Source organism: Halichoeres trimaculatus, unplaced genomic scaffold (genome assembly GCF_033239565.1).
Source record: "Halichoeres trimaculatus isolate MK-OKI-2021-1 unplaced genomic scaffold, fHalTri1.1 fHalTri1_scaffold_3, whole genome shotgun sequence".
In the NCBI taxonomy this organism is placed as follows: Eukaryota; Metazoa; Chordata; class Actinopteri; order Labriformes; family Labridae; genus Halichoeres; species Halichoeres trimaculatus.
In genome coordinates, this window is record NW_027437181.1 from 24,021,694 (window position 1) to 24,029,471 (window position 7,778).

Here is a 7,778-nt window from a genome sequence, read left to right on the forward strand (position 1 = left end):
AAAAGAGGCAAAAAGCATGAAATCCTCGATCCAATTAACTATTGTCTGAAAGCAACTCAGAATAATGCATTTGTGCTTTTAAGAAGACGTTTCCCAAAAAGTGCAATTATTAGACAGTTGTAGCAGATCTCTCGTGTGCCTCGAGTTGCTATTTGGACAGTGAACAAGACAAGTACAAAATGTTGGTGTACTAAAAAGCAAAATAAAGAAGGCAAAGATGATAAGCATTTACCAGTTTACAGAACTATGAGCATTTTGGCTTGTATATATATATATATATATACATATATATATATATATATATATATATATATACATGAAAGGTGTTTGTAACAGAAGCTGGTGGCCAAAGTTGTTGACAAGTAACAAGGTCAGACTCTGAGAGTATGTTGTGCTTCTCCTGCAGGCAGTGATGATGTCAGAGCAGCCCAGAGCAGGTGCCTCCAGCAGACCCATCAGCACTCTGACTCATCCCCATGTCCTCACCTTGTCCCGCTCCGACAGTCCCTGAAATGTCCCCACATCTTTCCTCGCACTCGCTCTCTGCACACAGGAGACTGTTTCTCTCCACGCCGATGATTCATGACTATTCAAGTGACGCAGCACTCTCTAGTTTGATGGTGTCCCATTTTCCCTCTCTGTAAATCTACCTGACTCGACCTGTTTTGACAAGTTGGTCACATATCAGAGCGAGGAATGACTTGCTGTTTTGATAACTTTAAATCAAACTGCTTGTGCTCCTCACTGTGACCATTTGTTTCAGCCCAGTTTGGTAAGTCAAAGGAACAAATGTCTCTGAAGAAGATACAAACTACAACAAATATGTCCCTTTGTTACTTCAACGCACATGTGAACCATTACCTTACATTATTCCTGCCCTGTTGGTGTTAATCAGAGTCACTAAGGTGTGTGGTTGCTAAAATCATGTTAACATGGTAAAGAATTGAATACAGATTCATAGCTCCTGCCTTAAGTTAACCTACTTAGAGAGCAGCCACAAGCCAAACCAAGTCAGGGAAAGGCACAACCATAAATACTGTAATACATCATGGTGGACCAAAGTGCTGAAGTGATTAGCTGATCAACAGATTGTGAATGTAGGAAAGCTAACCAAACAACACCTTAGTTTTCTTGATAATCTACAGACCTCACTTAATAATCAAAACACCAAACTGATTTATTTAAAGCTCATGTAAAAGCTTTGAGCGGCACAAACACTATCTATTCTACCTCTATATTTAGGTAAAGGCAGAAATCCATTCAAATCTGAGAAAGTAAACAAAACAACCACTAATTGCATGGCTAATTACCACTAGAGGGAAGTAAGACAGTATGTTTTTGCTTGCCTAATTTGGTTGAACCAACCCTTTGAGAGTAAGGACAGCACTTGTGTCCATGTGTGGTGCTAACAGATAGTGTGACCAAACAGCACCACTGAGACAGAGAAATAAATCACAACAATCCCTGCAGACAGCAGCTCATGTCCATATCAAAGACAAGAGAGGTGGTTTCCTGTGTTTTTACCACTTCCAACCTTTTCTGCAGTCTCACAGCTATCCCTCTCTGTCTCTCTGTATCTGTCTCTGCAGTCTCCTTCCCTCTCTGTCTGATTAACACACATGTCAGGGGCAGACCTCTATTTAAAGTGACAGGAAAAATAATTAAACAGGGGATGCAAATCATGTCATCATCTTTAATTGGCTCTTGCTTTCATTCCTGACATGTCCAATCATTCCTGAGTGGGTTTTAAGGCTTTTTTTTGGGTCCATGACTCATTTTCAGCTTGAGGATTACCAGCTAACCTGTGGACACAACTCATCATAAATCATTCTTGTGTTTTTTTTTTTCTTCTGGGTTGTTTTCTCATTAAGATTAAAAAGGAATAATTAGAAAACTAGAAAACAGAATTTATATGTTGCCTATATTTTGCATTAGCTCATGCAAGCAATTCTGCTGTGAGGACTGATCAGTTGAGTTGCATTTAAAGATAAATGAAAAAGAGTAGGTTATGGAGGGAAAGATTATATTTAAAAAAAAAAACAAAAAACAAAAAACCCACAAGAAACGACACACACTTGATCCAGTTCAACTGCTCAGATGTCTTTGTATCTCCTACAACTAATATGAACCATTAACCACTGTCTGATACCTTCTGTGCACCCACACAGGAGGAAGGGTTGACGTCTAAATTAAAAACATCTCTACAGGATGTTTTCAGATTACTCCACGTTCATTTAAAGCTACTTTACCCCTGAGAACCTGAGATAAATATCATGAAATGATGAGATCAAAATGAAGACATCATTTTGTGTGAGTTTGTGTTTGCCTTGTACATAGATTTTCTTTGTCTGGCTCTTTCCCTCTAGTCTAGAGGAGGCTGGGAGGCTGTGGATGCCGCAGCAGGAGGGCAGAGGTGAAGGTCCTGCACAGCTGCACAGCGGGAGGGGGAGGGCTGTGAAGAAAGCCTGAAGGCTAAGGGAATGAATGAATGAATGATGAATTCATAATTTTAATGTATCACCTGGCATATCTTCATTACACATGACATGAAATATATTATTAGAATAAAGGAGGACATCTGTTGATGTAAGAAAAAGCATCTGTTTGTTTTCTTTGTCTCTTTAGTACAATGGCTCACTGGGTCTTTATAAGGAGAATTGTGCTGCAACTAAGAAACACATGCAGTAGTTTTAAAAATGCAGAGGTACTGACACATGCTACAAATGTTAAAAAATGGGCTAGACACAGAGAAATAAGCTGCTTTAACAGCAAATGTTTGAGAGATGTATATGAACACAGAAAACACATGCAGAAGAAAAACACTGAAAGCAAAGAAATGAAAGCAGGAGCTCTACTGGTCAGTTGAACAAATTAACTATTTTACTATAGACAAGATCGACTGAGGAAGACAAGGCAATGAACCTTTTATCAGATCAAATATCCATCAGTGCTGAAGGAGTGAAGCCTTTGAGGATCTGTTCTCAAAAACCACAGAACTTTTTTGACTTTTTGCTAGAGTTACCACTCCCAAGTGACCTTAGTTAGATACAGCTCTGAGTTAGCCACACAGCTAGCTACTATGAGTGGACACTGCCAGCTGCTGGGTTCTACATCATAGATCATAATAGTACATGGACATAGTCTCAATGATGTCGCCCATCTGAAACAGACTCTTGAATCCTTTTGATGGCATTTGCAATATTGGAAATACCAACTCAGCCTAACGGAATAGAAAAATAAAAAAAAAAAACACATGAGAGCTTCAGACTAGCATTGTTTTTGCATCAGGCTGTTGATCTATTTATTTTTGCAGTAAGAAGTTTTTTTTTTCTTTTCATTTCTAAAGAGACTATTATGACTTATGACTTCTAGGTATATGCCTGATCATAATCCCTATCTAAAAATGAGATTATTATCAATAAAATGAAGGGCGTGGTTACGTTGGCTCCGCTTGGCAGATGAGCGCTGGCAGGACTTAAGACATCGGAGCACTGGACTGTTAGTAGCACTAAATAAAGCCAAATCGGGGTACAAACTTACAACGTTTGCTTGTTGTTACATTTCAAACAACAGCGCCATGTAACTATTAAAAAATACATTATCTTGTCGCATTGTACCTGGTAAAATGTTGTTTTGAACAAAGAAAGATTTAAAAAGAAGATCTGATCTCTGTTCATTTCCACAACGTACACGTCTTGTGAAGAGTCATGTCTTTACAACAGTTTGGGCGAGACTCTGAGCCACAATGTGTCATTGTAGTACAGTTGAAACAGAGCCCCCTCACAGCCTCTTTAATCAATGGTTTGTATTTGGCTTGTGGACACAAAGGGAACTGCATTTTTAAAACATACAGCATTGACCTGCTCTGAATACAAAACATATTTTAGCTGCAGAACTCGGTTAAACCTGTAGCTGCTGGAATTTAATTGTTACTTCTTGTTACTATATTGTGCCATTTTCTTATCCATACAAAAGAGTTTGTCACGATAAAGTAGGTTTAGACCAGAAACAATACAGTTCAGGTATGGAGAACTGGAGAACTTGCGTTTGTCTCAGTTTGCAGGGTTTTTTTTGCACAAGGTGTCTGCTTTTTTTCTATTTTGTCATTGCTCCTGAATTTGCAGCACATTCTCCCTGATTTTCCCCCTGGTAGGCTGGTGACTACAACCCTGCAAGGGAGTAGTGGTAAAGATAATAAGGAATGTTTATAGATCCTCATTGGTAAAAGAAAACAGTGGACCACTGTTTCCCTGTGCTCACGCTGTTTTGAACTACAAGTGACCAGATTTAACCACAAGGGGGTCATGTTTCGTGGTGCCAGTAGCCACCTGTAACACAAGAGCTCACGCTCTCAGTATTTCATCACTTTTAATTAAACATCTGATTCAACCAGTAGAGTTAAATGAGAATCAACATATTGCTTCGTTCATCTAGTTACAAATTAGACTCTGCAGACGGTATTTTCTTTTAAGTGGTGGACATCTATGGTGAACACTTTGATGTTTTCAGGATGGAAGACGCAGAGCAGATGTCTGGGTCTGGTTTTTCCCCAACATTATCAAATGTTTTATTCTTAGGAATACTTTGTGGTTACTCTGTTCAGAGAGAATGGAAAAAAAATCAAACACTCTGAATCTTTGATTAAAAGAGGGAAAATAACAGCTGACAGCGCTCACATAGAAGCCTGTATATAGACCAAAGAGCACAAAAACACTCACAAACACACTCACTACAATAAAACCGTGACTATGTTGAAGGTGAAAGGCATCTGAATCCTTTTCTGTGCTGCGTTCAGCGCACAAATCAGTTACACACCGGGCAGAGTTGATGAAATATTGATTGAATTGACCTTTATACTTCAAGTTTTTCACTTTTCTGCCGTGAGTCAGTTCAAATATTTATATTTCCTCCAGATGATTGGTTTGACGTCAGAATGACCAGTGAGTGAAAGATCCAAAATTAACAGGAGTGGCAGCATGAAATCGTAGCACAGCTAATGCACCAACAGCACAGGTTCTGCATCCTTAGCTTCACTTTACAGAAAACTCTTGAGACAGAATTTAAGGAGAAAAACACAATCAGGGGATGATCTATTGACATATGAACCGCTTTGGGAGGCATATTTAGTTTTAGATTTTCTGCTGGCTACATAAATATCAGGGGATTAGTGAAACATTAACTCCTTGTCTTGATTTTTAAAGGTCTTGGGGGGAGAGGGTTGTTACAGGATTTAAACAATCAATGAACTATCTCAGTGTGACCACAAACTAACCCCCTGTAATGCTCTGACAGCCAATGAGAGCTGCATTTCCTCGTTGCCTGTTGTTTTGCTGTTGGACCAGCATCTTAATTACTTTCCATTTATTCCTACAGAGAGCATTTCGGAGCTAAACAGCCTGGAGGAAGAGCTGTTTCATGTGCTAAACATTGATTTAAAAACCCACCAACATATTTGCACACGCTGTTCCGTTAGGGAGGGCAGATCATTTGAACAAGGCCAGCTGACTTGCAATATATCCCAGCCGGTTTCTTCCTTTTTCGTGTGGTTAAAGCTGCAATTAATGATAATAATGACTCATCTGAAAAGCACAGAAAATCTCATTTAGTTTTCAGTTAATTGGAGAACAAAATGCAGATTACTAAATGTGGAAAATATATGGACTGCTTAGTGAGCTTGTGCTTTTTGATTGCCTCCACTTAATTCTAGATAGGCATGATATTTGAAGATAAATTATGTAAATGTTTGCTAAAGCAGCAATTTAAGGCTTTTATTTTGACACAGAAAAGCAGGGAAGCATGTCTGGCTTTTTGTCAGCTATATGAGGGATAAAAATGGAAAAAACATCCAGATGAATTAGTCATGAGAGTGTCCACATGAGGAGTAGACCAGCCATTATTAAATATTAACATTTCAACACACTGGATGTAAAAGGTTAGCTCGCAGTGGATCGCTGGACTAAATGCAATTTGGTCATCCTCAACCCGGCGAGAAAAATGCACCAGTGACTTCATTCCTTCCCTCCATTATCATTAAAGTGTCATTTAGCAGCCAAAAGCTGAGGCAATAATAGAATTACTTTTCCTATTAGACTCAATGTCATTGAGCTGCACAGTGAAAGAGCCCAGTGTACATAATGGAGCAGAGAGAGGGAGGGAGAGCAATGCAAGTGTCAAAATGTCACAAGTGAAGGAGTTCACACCATATGCACACACCCTTTTTCCTCAGTGACACAACAGAAACAATCTATACGTACATAATGAGACTGTCAGTGTTTTATAGTCGCCAATATATCCTCCCCGGTCGGCTGGCAGGAGTCAAACTAAACCATCACAGAGGTGCAGAAGCAGCTTTGCTTCACGTTCAAGCAATTCAGCTTTTCTCCTGTCAAAGGAAGGTGATTGACACAAGAGGAAACCAGATCACACACAGCACCCTGGAGCATATTTAGGATCCATAAACCCAGCAACACATGCACACAAGCAGATTTTCTCTCAGTGTGTCTCTGTCTCTTTCTTAAACACACACTCACAGACACACACACGTGCCTCCTCCAGCAGCTTCCAGCTCCTCACTCGGACACAGACGCACAATGAGCAAAGACCTTAAATGAATACAATCTATTGCCATGACACCCAGAGCCCAGATGACCGGTATCTGTAGTAACTGAGCAACCACACACCACTTCATTACTCCAAGCACAAACTCAGCAGCAAATCTCTCCTCCTCCTCAACCTCCTCCTCCTCCTCTCCCTCCTCCTCCCAGGCTGCAGTGGATGGCAGCAAAGCCACCCGGTGTTTGTCCAGCACTGTCTGCAGGAGAGAACAACGTCCTTTCATCCTTTTGTCTTATCGTGGACCACGATCGCCTGCTGTCATTAGAGAAAAAGGAGGGACTCACCACCGCGTGCTGTTCCCTCCCTACGGCAGGAGAAGACAGAAGACAGAGAGGAGCCAGGTGGAGCAAGCAGAGGCTGCAGTGGCAGGCGGAGGAATCCCCCTGATAGTGTATGTGTAAGAGGAGTGTGTGAGGGGGAGCATGGAAGTGTGTGTGTGTGTGTGTGTGTGTGTCTGTGAGTATGAGTGCATGCGTGTGTGAGTGTGTGTGTATGTGTGTGTGAAAGGAGTCAGAGCTGATCCAGCAGATGCAGGCGGGAGCCACCAATCGAATGAGGAGAAGGAAAGAGAGGAGTGTGTGAGAGACAGCAGAGGAGGGGTCTGATAGCATTACATCATGGACTAGAGACCGGCAGGTTTGCAGGGAGGTGGGCTATGGGTGGGGGAAGATGTGTGTATGATGGTGTGTGGGTGTGTGTCCCTGTGTTTGTGTTTATGTCTGCATCACAAACACTGAATATTCTCCCTCTGCTGCAGAACACAGGATGATTAAAGATTGTGTCCATGCTGCATACAGTGCATTGTCGTCATGCAGCCTGCACCTGTGTGTGCGTGTGTGTGTGTGTAATCAACAGCTTTCCTAGAGCAAGTATACAAATTAATCATCTTTTATAGATCATGTGCCAAAGCCTCCTTGCTGTGTTCCATGTTCAGATCGGTACAGATGCTGATGGCCCTTCCCTTTTCCCCCAAACACTGATGTCATACACACTAACAGTTTGCTGGAGATGGACATTTAAAAGAAAAAAAAAATCTCAGTCCCACCCCTTCCCTCCACAGGACAGTCTCTCAGAGCTGCAGGCTAATAGCTCCTTGTCACTTTAAAAAAGCTCTGATAGACACCCTGTTATGAAGTCACTGACATTTCAGGTGAGCGACTCCA

The 7,778-nt window shown here is 41.1% G+C and overlaps 1 protein-coding gene across 1 annotated transcript in view; it reads right to left on the bottom strand.

Moving 5' to 3' along the window:
• sema4bb (sema domain, immunoglobulin domain (Ig), transmembrane domain (TM) and short cytoplasmic domain, (semaphorin) 4Bb) overlaps positions 1-7,165 on the bottom strand; it is a 60,789-nt gene extending 53,624 nt beyond the window's left edge. Inside the window, exon 1 of the mRNA XM_074666303.1 lies at positions 6,900-7,165. The gene's annotated coding sequence lies outside the window, so the exon portion shown is untranslated. The remainder of the gene's footprint in view (positions 1-6,899) is intronic.
• Between the last annotated feature and the right edge of the window lie 613 nt (positions 7,166-7,778).